Source organism: Orcinus orca, chromosome X (genome assembly GCF_937001465.1).
Source record: "Orcinus orca chromosome X, mOrcOrc1.1, whole genome shotgun sequence".
Taxonomy (NCBI): Eukaryota; Metazoa; Chordata; class Mammalia; order Artiodactyla; family Delphinidae; genus Orcinus; species Orcinus orca.
In genome coordinates, this window is record NC_064580.1 from 61,670,542 (window position 1) to 61,683,358 (window position 12,817).

Below are 12,817 nucleotides of genomic sequence, written 5' to 3' on the forward strand. Positions count from 1 at the left end.
TTGAGCTTCTATTACATGTCAGGCACCGCACTAAGACATGAAAAGTCAAGGTCCCTGTCTTTGAGGAGTTCATAGTCTAGTAGGGAAAGATGAGCGTGTAAGCAGATAATTACAACACGCTGTAATAATGCTATTACACAGTAAGTCCCCTACATACAAACGAGTTCTGTTCCGAGAGCGCATTCGAAAGTCCAACAAAGTTAGCCTAGGTACCCAACTAACACAACCGGCAACATAGTACAATACTGTAATAGGTTTATAATACTTTTCACACAAATAATACATAAAAAACAAACAAACACAAAAATAAAGAAAACATTTTTAATCTTACCTTGAAAAGTACAGTAGTACAGTACAACAGCTGGCATACAGGGGCTGGCATCGAGCGAACAGGCAAGAAGGGTTACTGACTGGAGGAGGGAGAGGAGGTGGGAGATGGTAGAGCTGAAGGATCGTCAGCAACAGGAGACAGAGGGCAAGCTGCAATTTCACTCACGCCTGACATTGATGGCATGCACGTTCACATCTTTGAAAGTTCACAACTTGAAGGTTCGTATGCAGGGGACTTACTGTATCTCAAAAGAAAGAACAATCCACAGTGTATTAGGGGAAAAGGACAGAGAAAAGCCATCCAGGAAGAACTCAAAGAAGAGGATATAAAACCTATCAAATAATCTACATGCTAGAACACTGATTCCAAACCAAGAAGGTGGGATTTAATGGTAATAAATACTTAAATGTCATATATTCAATTTTAAAACTTGACTTTGAAGGAATAAGATGGAGTAAACTGGCTTAAAATGATATGAAGAAAACCTGGAAGCTCTAAATGGGTCAACAATTTAACTAAATCAGTTTTCTGTTGCTGTGTAACAAATGACCGCAAATTTAGCAACTTAAAACAATCCCATTTATTACTGCATAGTTTCTGTGGGTCAGAGTCCCAGCACAGATTGGCTAGGTCTCTGCTTAGGATCCCAGTAGGCTGAAATCAAGGTATAGGCCAGGACTGGGGCCTCATCTGGAACTTGGGATGCTCTTCCAAACTCACATAGTTGGCAGAATTCAGTTTCTTATGGTTGTGGGACTGAGACTCTCAGCTCCTAGAGGCCACCAGCAGTTCCCTGCTACATGGCCCTCTCCATAGGCAGTTTATTTCCTAGCAGTTTGCTTCTTCAAAGCTAGCAGGAGAGTTTCTCTCATTCTAGTTTGCTGAGATAGAGTCTTATATAACCTAATGTAATCATGAGAGTGACATACCATCACCTTTGCCATATTCTATGGATTAAAAGCAAGTCACAGGTTCTACCTGCACTCAGGGGAGGGGATTATACAGGGTGTGACAAATTGGGGGTCATTTAAGGGTATGTCCACCCCAGTAAGGCAGGTACTAAATATTATAAGAGAAGCACAGTATCCATCTTGTTCATTCAAACCACATTTACAGACAACCTACAATGGGCAAGGAGCTATGTTAGGCACTGGAGATGCAGACATGAAGAAAAATCGTCCCTATTCTGTAGAACAAATAGGTAGCTATCTAGAAACAAATAAGTTGGATTCATAGATATATCCTGTACCAAAATACAATAAAATAAATTCCATATGGATAAAAAAACTTAAATATAAAATGAAACCATAACAGTACTAGGAAAAATCCTACACATCTTTTTTTTTTTTAATCTCAGAGCAGGGAGGGGAGGTGCAGCAGGAAAAAACTACTGAAAGTCCTTAAGGCCCTTGCCCAGCTAGCCTGTAGGGCAGAGGTTCCACACTGGCAAGCCTAGAAGACCAGAGGCTACCAGCCCTTTTCAGTGCCCAGCTCATAAAACAGGGGTGTCACTCCAAGAGGCCACTGTCCCTGACCTGATCTCCAGAGTAGAGGCTCAGAGACTTAGCTCAGGAGGAGAGGCAGTTCTCAAGAGCTATAAAAAATCCATTTTGTTGTGCAGTGGAGGCTAACACAACATTGTAAAGCAACCATACTCCAATAAAAATTAATTAAAGAAAAGGTGGTTGAAGCACACACACACACACAAATCCACAGGTAACATCATACTTAATGGTGAAAAACTGAATGCTTTCCCCCTATAATCAGGAACAAGACAAAGATGTCTACTCTCACTACTTACATTCAACATTGGAAGTTTGAGCTAGAGCAATTAGGCAAGGAAAAGAAACAAGATGCATGCAGATTGGAAACAGTCACTATTTGCAGATGACATGATGTTGCATATAGAAAATCCCAAGAAATCCACTAAAAACCAACAGAACTAATAAGTGAGTTCAGCTGGGTTTCAGGGTACAAAATCAATATATAAAAGTCAATTGTATTTCTATACAGGAGCAATAAACAAACCAAAAATGAAATAAAAAAGTAACTCCATGGGACTTCCCTGGTGGTCCAGTGGTTAAGACTCCGTACTCCCAATGCAAGGGGCCCGGGTTTGATCCCTGATCAGGGAACTAGGTCCCACATGCCACAACTAAAAAAACCCGGCACAGCCAAACAAAAAAAAAAAAAAAAAAAAAAAGTAACTCCATTTATTTATAACAGCATCAAAAAGAATAAAGAATAAAATACTTATAATACATTTATCAAAAGAAGTACAAAACTTACATTCTGAAAACTACAAAATATTGTTGACAGAAATCAAAGAAGATGTTAAAAAATGGAAAGCCAGGGGCTTCCCTGGTGGTGCAGTGGTTGAGGGTCCGCCTGCCGATGCAGGGGGCGCGGGTTCATGCCTCGGTCCGGGGAGATCCCACGTGCCGCGGAGCGGCTGGGCCCGTGGGCCGTGGCTGCTGGGCCTGCGCGTCCGGAGCCTGTGCTCCGCGACGGGAGAGGCCGCAGCGGTGAGAGGTTCGCGTACCGCAAAAAAAAAAAAAAAAAAAAAAAACCAACAAAAAAGAAAGCCATCCCATGCTAATGGACCAGAAGGCTTGACATTAAGATGGCAATACTCTCCAAATTTATCTATGGATATAAGGCAATACTCATCAAAATTCCAATGGGCTTCTTTGCAAAAACTGACAAGCTGATTCTAAAGCTCATATGGAAACTCAAGAGACCCAGAATAGTAAAAATCATCTTTAAAAAGAAGCACAAAGTTAGAAGACTCACACTTTCCAATTTCAAAACTTACTACAAAGCTACAGTAATCAAGAGAGTGTGATACTGGCATAAGGACAGATATATAACTCAATGGAATAGAATTGAGAGTCCAGAAATAAACCTTCACATTTACGGTTAACTGATTTTTGACAAGGGTGCCAAGATAATTCAATGGGAGACAGAATAATCTTTTCAACAAATTATGTTGGGACAACTAGATAGTCACTTGCAAAAGAATGACTTTGGATGCCTATCTCACACCATACACAAAAGTTACCTCGAAATGGATCAAAGATCTAAATATAAAAGCCAAAACTATAAAATTCTCATAAGAAAACATAGGTGTAAATCTTCATGACCTTGGAGTCAGCAATGGATAGATATGACACCAAAAGCACAAGCAACAGAATTAATAGATAAATTGGATTTCATCAAAGTTAAAAACTTTTGTTCTTCAAATGACACCTTGAAGAAAGTGAAATGACAACCCATAAAATAGGGGGAAATATTTGCAAATCATTTATCTGATAAAAGATTTGTGTCTAGAATATATAACGAAGTCTTACAATTCAATAATAAAAAGATAACCACTTCGCATCCACTAAGACGACTATTTTAAAATAAAAAAAAAAAACAGAAAATAACAAGTGTTGTTGTGCCTTGCTGGTGGGAATGTAAAACGGTACAGTTGCTGTGGAAAACAGTATGGTGATTCCTAAAAAATTTAAACATAGAATTACTATATGATCCAGCAACTCCACTTCTGAGTATATACCCAAAAGAACTGAAAGCAGGGACTTGAGCAGGTATTTGTACACCTATGTTCATAGCAGTATTATTTACAATAGCCAAAAAGGTGGAACAACTCAAGTGTCCATTGACAAATGAATGGATAAACAAAATGTGGTATATACATACAATGGACTATTATTCCACCTTAAAAAGGAAGGAAATATTGACATGTGCTACAACATAGATAAACCTTAAAGACATCATGCTAGAGGAAATAAGCCAGTCACAAAAGGACAAATATTATATGATTCCATTTATATGAGGTTCCTAGAGTAGTCAAATGAATAGAGACATAGAGTAGAATGGTAGTTTCTAGGGGATGGGGAGAGGTGAGAATGGAGAGTTATTTAATAGGTACAGAGTTTTAGCTGGGGAAGATGAGAAAGTTCTGGCAATGGGTGGTGGTGGTGGTTGTACAACACTGTGAACATACTTTATGCCACAGAACTGTACGCTTTAAAATGGTTAAAATGGTAAATTTTATGTTATGTATATTTTACAACAATAAAAAATAAGATAAATAACTCAGTTTTAAAATGGGCAAAGGATCTGAATAGACATTTCTCCAATGAAGATATGCAAATGGCCAAAAAGAACATGACAAGATACTCAACATCACTAGCCATCAGGAAAATGCAAATCAAAACCACAGTAAGGGACTTCCCTGGTGGTGCAGTGGTTAGGAATCCACCTGCCAATGCAGGGGACACGGGTTCGAGCCCTGGTCCAGGAAGATCCCACATGTCGTGGAGCAAGTAAGCCCGGGTGCCACAACTACTGAGCCTGCACTCTGCAGCCAGCGAGCCACAACTACTGAGCCCGCGTGCCACAACTACTGAAGCCCGCGTGCCTAGAGCCTGCGCTCTGCAACAAGAGAAGCCACCGCAATAAGAAGCCTGTGTACCTCAACGAAGAGGAGCCCCCGCTCGCTGCAATAAGAGAACCCACTGCAATAAGAAGCCCGCGCACTGCAACGAAGACCCAACGTAGCCAAAAATAAAAATAAATAAATAAAATAAATTTATTTTAAAAAAAAACACACTGGCAGTCCAGTGGTTAAGACTCCACACTTCCACTGCAGGGGCCGTGGGTTCGATCCCTGAAAAAAAAACCCACAGTAATATACCACTTCACACCCACTAGAATGATCAAAAAGACAGATAATAACAAGTATTGGTGAAGATGTAGATTAATTGGAAGCCTCATACATTGCTGGTGGGAATGTAAAATGGTGCAGTCTTTGTGGAAAACAGTCTTGGCAATTTCTCCAAAGGTTAAACATAGAATTACTATATGACCCAGCAAATGTACGCCTAGATATATACCCAAGAGAAATGAAAACATATGTCCACAAAAAAACTTGTACACAAATATTGATAGCAGCATTATTTATAATAGCCAAAAAATAGAAACAAATGTCTATCAATTGATGAATGGAAAAATAAAATGTGGTATGTCCATACAGTCAAATATTATTTCTCATTATAAAGAAATGAAGTACTAAAAAAAATACTAAAAGAAAGAAAAAGAAATGAAGCACTGCCACATGTTATTACATGAACCTTGAAAACTGTATGCTAAGAGAAAGAAGACAGTCACAAAAGAGCATACACTGTATGATTCCATTTATATGAAATATCTAGAATAGGCACATTTATAGATATGGAAAATATATTAGTGGCTGCCAGGGGCTGGGAGGGTTGAGAGGAATGAGGAATGACTGCTAAACTCTGAATATACTAAAACCCATTTAAATAGGTGAATTGTATGGTACATGAATTATAGCTCAATAAAGCTTTTTTTTTAATATACAAGTGAATTTTTTTGTGTGTGTGTGTGGTACACGGGCCTCTCACTGCTGTGGTCTCTCCCGTTGCAGAGCACAGGCTCCGGACGCGCAGGCTCAGCGGCCATGGCTCACGGGCCCAGCCGCTCCGCGGCATGTGGGATCTTCCCGGATCGGGGCACTAACCCGTGTCCCCTGCATCGGCAGGAGGACTCTCAACCACTGCGCCACCAGGGAAGCCCCAAGTGAATTTTTTTGAATGAGGGAGATCTTTAGGTTTGTGGATGTATACAAACATATATATATATATATATCTAATAGAATAGATGTAGATACATACATAGATCTCCAATACATATGGTTAAGTGAATAAAGATGTAAGACAGCATATAAGATTACATCATTTCTCTAAAAAAGAAGAAAAATTATATACATATATAATATATATATGCACAGTTGCTGTTATATACATAGTTTATCTCTACTGCTTTTCTCAACTGGGGTTCAGAGATTAAAGCCCTATAGAACATTATTTGTGTGAATATTTTCTTAATTTTCCCAAGAACTGTACATAACTAATGCCATTCTAGATGCACGGGTGATAAGTTTATTCATTACATACAACGGATGCCTTAGGGCAGGGGTCCCCAATCCCTGAGCCATGGACCGGTATCGGTCCTTGGCCTGTTAGGAACCAGGCTGCACAGCAGGAAATGAGCGGCAGGTGAGCGAGCGAAGCTTCATCTGTATTTACAGCCGCTCCCCATTGCTCACATTACCGCCTGAGTTCCAACTCCTGTCAACATAATGGTGAGTTGTATAATTATTTCATTATATATTACAATGCAATAATAATAGAAATAAAGTGCACAATAAATGTAATGCGCTTGAATCATCCTGAAACCATCCCCACCCCTGGTCTGTAGAAAAACTGTCTTGCATGAAACCGGTCCCTGGTGACAAAAAGGTTGGGGACCACTGCCTTAGGGCATTAGGGCTGGGCTGCAAAGGGTGTGTATGCAGAAACTGAAAACCCTGGTTCCCACTGGGATGGGAATGGGAGGGAAATTTTTCCTGGTATGACCTTTTATAACTTTTGAATCTTGAACCAAAAAAGAAATATTAATAGGGACTTCCCTGGTGGTCCATTGGTTGGGACTTTGTCTTCCAGTGTGGCAGGGGGTGGGGTGGGGGGGCGGGGTGCAGGTTCAATCTCTGGTCAGGGATCTGGGATCCCACATGGCTTGCGGCTAGAAAACCGAAAGGTAAAAAAAGTGGAGGCAATATTGTAACAAGATCAACAGAGACTTTAAAAATGGTCAACATCAAAAAAATCTTAAAAAAAGAAATATTAATAAAAATTTTAAGTTAAGTTTATGAAAAAAGGAAGAAAATAAAGTTAACTAAAGCTGGATATAGAATTAATGAAGTATACATTTTTCTCACAATACAGTAGATCCTAAAGCATGTTTACTAGCTGAGGGCAAAAATCTGTGATGAAGATAAAAAAGTTTAAGAGATAAGAAAGAGAAGGAATAATATTGGCCAAGTCAGGACCCTGTAGAGATGGGAGGACATAGGACGCCGAGCACAGGCAGAAGATTATTGGCTTTTCACAAAGGGAGGTAAACAGGAAAGGCTGAGCACAAATTTTGTAACTATATTTTGAAGTAGAAGAGCTGGTATTTGGCTTCAATTTTCTTTATTAAGGGGAGGCAAGAACATCTTCAAAATGGGAGGGAATGGAGACGGAGCAGGCAACCTGAGAAGAGAGGTGAGGGAAGGTTTGAAACAGCATCTATGGGGAATGGGAGCAAAATCTAGCTAGTGATAGTGAAAGGATTGCTAGGTCACTGTGGTTCCTTTGGGGGCTTTGTGCATTTCACTTGGGGCTCCACATCTAAGAAGGGCTCTGCCAGCTACATGTAAGTTCAACAAAGATGGGAAGTTTTCTGGAAACCTTGTCATATGAGAACTGGCTAAATAAGCTAGAACTACTGAACTTAAATAAAATGAATCTAAAATGGGCAGATGGGAAAGGAGCCATGAACAATAGTCAAATATGTGATGGTTTGCCACATAAAAAAAGGTCAGAATTAGGAAACCTTCTAGCTCTAAGATTCTGTGATTTGCTCCATACTACTGTTATCTTCCCAAACAGACTATAAGCATTCACTGGCTGGTGAATGAATCTGCATAAGGACTGAAAGCAGACCACCACTGGAGTGATGGGGGTTAGAATGTAGTAGATTAAAGGGTGAATGAAAGGGGAGGAAAGGAAGACAATAAATACAGACTGCTCTTTTTAAAAGCAGAGCTATGAAGGAAGAGAGAAAAATAAATTGAACTAAAGAGAAATGCAGAATTCAGGAAGGGCACAGTGATAATATCTAATAGCATTTCATCGATTCAAAAATGCACATTTCTGGACTTCCCTGGTGGCGCAGTGGTTGAGAGTCCGCCTGCCGATGCAGGGGACGCGGGTTCGTGCCCCGGTCCGGGAGGATCCCACATGCCGTGGAGCGGCTGGGCCCGTGAGCCATGGCCGCTGAGCCTGCGCATCCAGAGCCTGTGCTCTGCAACGGGAGAGGCCACAACGGTGAAAGGCCCGCGTACCGCCAAAAAAATAAAATAAAAAAATTTTTTAAATGCACATTTCTTCAGGTTTTTAACATTTCTGAAATTGGCATGCAGTTTATAATTAATGGAATGTCACAATTGCTGTTGGCCAGGCAGCAGTTGTGATATAATTGTCATTGCCTGACACCTTCTGGTAAGATCGAGAAAGTACCAGCATCAAAACTTGCAGAATGATTGTCAGCGACGTGGAAGAAAACCCTGGACAAAAGTAGAATACTTCTTTCCCCCCACCAGAAATACTGTATTGCCAATATCCTTAATGACAAAGAATAATATTGTGAGGAAAATCCAGAACATATTGACTGAGCCAAAAAGTAATTCAGAAGACTCAGATTCCAAATGTGAAGATGTTTTAGAAATACCTTAACCAATTTTCATTTCAGGGTTCTTTGTAACATATGTACAAGAGTTATAGATGATAAAAATCCATTTCTAAACAAGTCTTAAAGAACGCTCCCAATAATTATAAAGTATAAATTATAAAAGCTAAAATAGTATTGTGTTATAATTTATTTGGCTGTATGTTTTCTTTCTTTTTTGTTTATTTAATTTTTTATTGAAGTATAGTTGATTTACAATGTTGTGTTAGTTTCTGGTGTACAGCAAAGTGAATTTTTTTTCTTTCTTAGTGGTGCATAAAACAAGGGTATGTCTTATAGTCAATGCTGTTTCAGATTAGATGAAATACAAGTTCTATATCTTGAATTAGAGTACCATACTAGTAGGTGTAAAAAAAAAAAGCTCAATTATAGGGCATTAAAAAATGTATTCAGGCTTCCCTGGTGGCTCAGTGGTTGAGAGTCCGCCTGCCGATGCAGGAGACACGGGTTTGTGCCCCGGTCCGGGAAGATCCGACATGCCGTGGAGTGGCTGGGCCCGTGAGCCATGGCCACTGGGCCTGCGCGTCTGGAGCCTGTGCTCCGCAACGGGAGAGGCCACAACAGTGAGAGGCCCGCGTACCGCAAAAAAAAAAAAAAAAAAAGTATTTATTCAAGAAATATTTACTTAGAGTTTACTACGTGCCAGGCACTGGACGCTGGATATACAGTGGTGAATAAGACAGACATTGTCTTCACTCTCACTGAGTTTAAGTGCTAGATAAGACAGCAGTTCCCAAACTGGTCCCTCAAAATTAGTTCCTTAAGATACTCCAAGAAAAAAAATAGTTCTGTGATCAGATTAGTTTGGGAAATGCTGCACACTAAATTCACTTTTTCACAATGTACATTATCACACTAAAGGCTTTTTAAGCTTTTGTTTCACTCTGCACATCCCAAACTTATTAATTATGTAAACCCAGAGTCAGAATTGTGATGCATAATATAAAATGAACTCGTACAAATCAACTCAAAAAAGACAAACAATATGGGCGAAGGACATCAACAGGCAATTCACAGAAGAAATTGGTTAATGACTAATACATCCGAAAAAATACTCAACCTCACTCATATTTAAGAAATACAAATTAAAACAATGAGAGAGCATACTTCTGCCCATTTGAGTGGCAAAAATGGAAAATGATAAATGACAAATAGTGTTGTGAAGATGTGGGGGGAGGATACTCTCATTCACTGATAGTTGGAGTGTGATGTGGGTCTATGTTTTAAGAGTACAATTTGGCAATATCTACCAAATTTACTTTATGAATTTATCCTACAGAAATACTTGCATGGGTGCCCAAAGATGTATGTACAAAGGATGTCTACTGCAGCATTGTCTGAATAGTGAAAACACTGGAAAGAACCCAAATGCCCATCAATTGGACCTTTAATAAACTATATTACATCTACACAAAGGTCTACCATGAAGCCATTATAAAGATAAGAGAGTTCTAATTGAAGATATCTGAGTAAAGATGTGTGCTTGTCTCTTCCCTTTTTTTTTTTTTTTTTTTTTAAAGAAAGTGACTTTATTTAACTGGAAATGGGTCTATAGATTGTGGTTTTTTTTTTTTTTTTATGAAAGAAAAAGAATATTCATTTATTTTTAATGACTTATTGGAACAAATACCTATAGATATCATTATATATATGATATATAAATTAATTATACAATATATCATGTATTAATTATTAAAACATACTCTGGTAAATATTATATATTCAATATGAAACAGGAGGAAAGGGGGCAGGGCACAACCTTTAAAAGAATTACATAGCCCGAGGACACAACATAAACTGATTAGAACAAAATAGGTCCAAGATGGCGGACGAGTCTACTTCCACTAGACCTTGAGCCTCAGTATACACTCATTGTAACACATCAGCAAGCTAAGCGACACACCCACAGGTGCCAGTTCCAAGGATGACCATAAAGGTCAAAAAGTGGGCGGTGGCTCAATTCCTAGAAATCCCCACCCCTTCCCCAAAATAGCTGGAATACTCCTCCCACTCATCAGCGTATGAAATTACTCACCCCTATAAAACTAACAACCCCATACCCTGGTGCTGCCCTCGCCTTCTTTTTTTTTTTTTTATTTTTTTTTATTTTTTTTTATAGGTATACCTGGATTTAATTCTCACTTCTACCGCTTGGTAGCTGGATAGCCTTAGGCAAGTTTCATACCTCCCTGAAATTTACTTAATTCAGTCTGTAAAATGGCATAATAACTTATTATAGCATCCTTTTAGGAATTTTAAATCAGTTCTTGAAATAAAAGTACACAATATATAGACAAGTATGGATTCCTCAATAGATGTTTGACCTTTCATTTCTCCAGTATCCCACCCGCATCCAATAAAGAAAAATACTTTTTAAAATTCACGAATATTTCATTGTTGTAAAGTTAAAGCCATAAAAATAATCAAATGGCCTACTATCATCCCGTTAGAAGAAAAAAAAAAAAAGGTGTTCATGAGAGTTCCATATTAGAATACAAGTTTTCCTTAGGCACCTGTTTATGTATGCTATTCTGCTCTTTACAATAAATAATTAAATTTAAAAGACTTAATTCCTCACTTTTAAGACCTTATTAGTTTACAAATTACATATTGACCTATGCTAAATTTTATACCGACCCATGCTAATGAATTCAGTACAGAAAACAAAAAACACTGCACTCAAGCAAACTACATATATATATATATATATATATATATAACTTATATGAGAATTGCTACTCCAGCTTTCTTTTGGTTTCCATTTGCATGAAATACCTTTTTCCGTCCCCTTACTTTCAGTCTGTATGTGTCTCTAGGTCTGAAGTGGGTCTCTTGTAGACAGCAAATATATGGGTCTTGTTTTTGTATCCATTCAGCCAATCTGTGTCTTTTGGTGGGAGCATTTAGTCCATTTACATTTAAGGTAATTATCGATATGTGTGTTCCCATTCCCATTTTCTTAATTGTTTGGGGTTTGTTATTGTAGGTCTTTTCCTTCTTTTGTGTTTCTTGCCTAGAGAAGTTCCTTTAGCAGTTGTTGTAGAGCTGGTTTGGTGGTGCTGAACTCTCTCAGCTTTTGCTTGTCTGTAAAGGTTTTAATTTCTCCATCAAATCTGAATGAGATCCTTGCTGGGTAGAGTAATCTTGGTTGCAGGTTTTTCTCCTTCAACACTTTCAATATGTCCTGCCACTCCCTTCTGGCTTGCAGAGTTTCTGCTGAAAGATCAGCTGTTAACCTTATGGGGATTCCCTTGTGTGTTATTTGTTGTTTTTCCCTTGCTGCTTTTAATATGTTTTCTTTGTATTTAATTTTTGACAGTTTGATTAATATGTGTCTTGGCGTATTTCTCCTTGGATTTATCCTGTATGGGACTCTCTGTGCTTCCTGGACTTGATTAACTATTTCCTTTCCCATATTAGGGAAGTTTTCAACTATAATCTCTTCAAATATTTTCTCAGTCCCTTTCTTTTTCTCTTCTTCTTCTGGAACCCCTATAATTCGAATGTTGGTGCGTTTAATGTTGTCCCAGAGGTCTCTGAGACTGTCCTCAGTTCTTTTCATTCTTTTTTCTTTATTCTGCTCTGCAGTAGTTATTTCCACTATTTTATCTTCCAGGTCACTTATCTGTTCTTCTGCCTCAGTTATTCTGCTATTGATCCCATCTAGAGTACTTTTAATTTCATTTATTGTGTTGTTCATCGTTGCTTGTTTCATCTTTAGTTCTTCTAGGTCCTTGTTAACTGATTCTTGCATTTTGTCCATTCTATTTTCCATTCTATCTCCAAGATTTCGGATCAACCTTACTATCATTATTCTGAATTCTTTTTCTGGTAGACTGCCTATTTCCTCTTCATTTGTTAGGTCTGGTGGGTTTTTATCTTGCTCCTTCATCTGCTGTGTGTTTTTCTGTCTTTTCATTTTGCTTATCTTACTGTGTTTGTGGTCTCCTTTTTTGCAGGCTGAAGGTTCGTAGTTCCTGTTGTTTTTTGTGTCTGTCCCCAGTGGCTAAGGTTGGTTCAGTGGGTTGTGTCGGCTTCCTGGTGGAGGGTACTAGTGCCTGTGTTCTGGTGGATGAGGCTGGATCTTGTCTTTCTGGTGGGCAG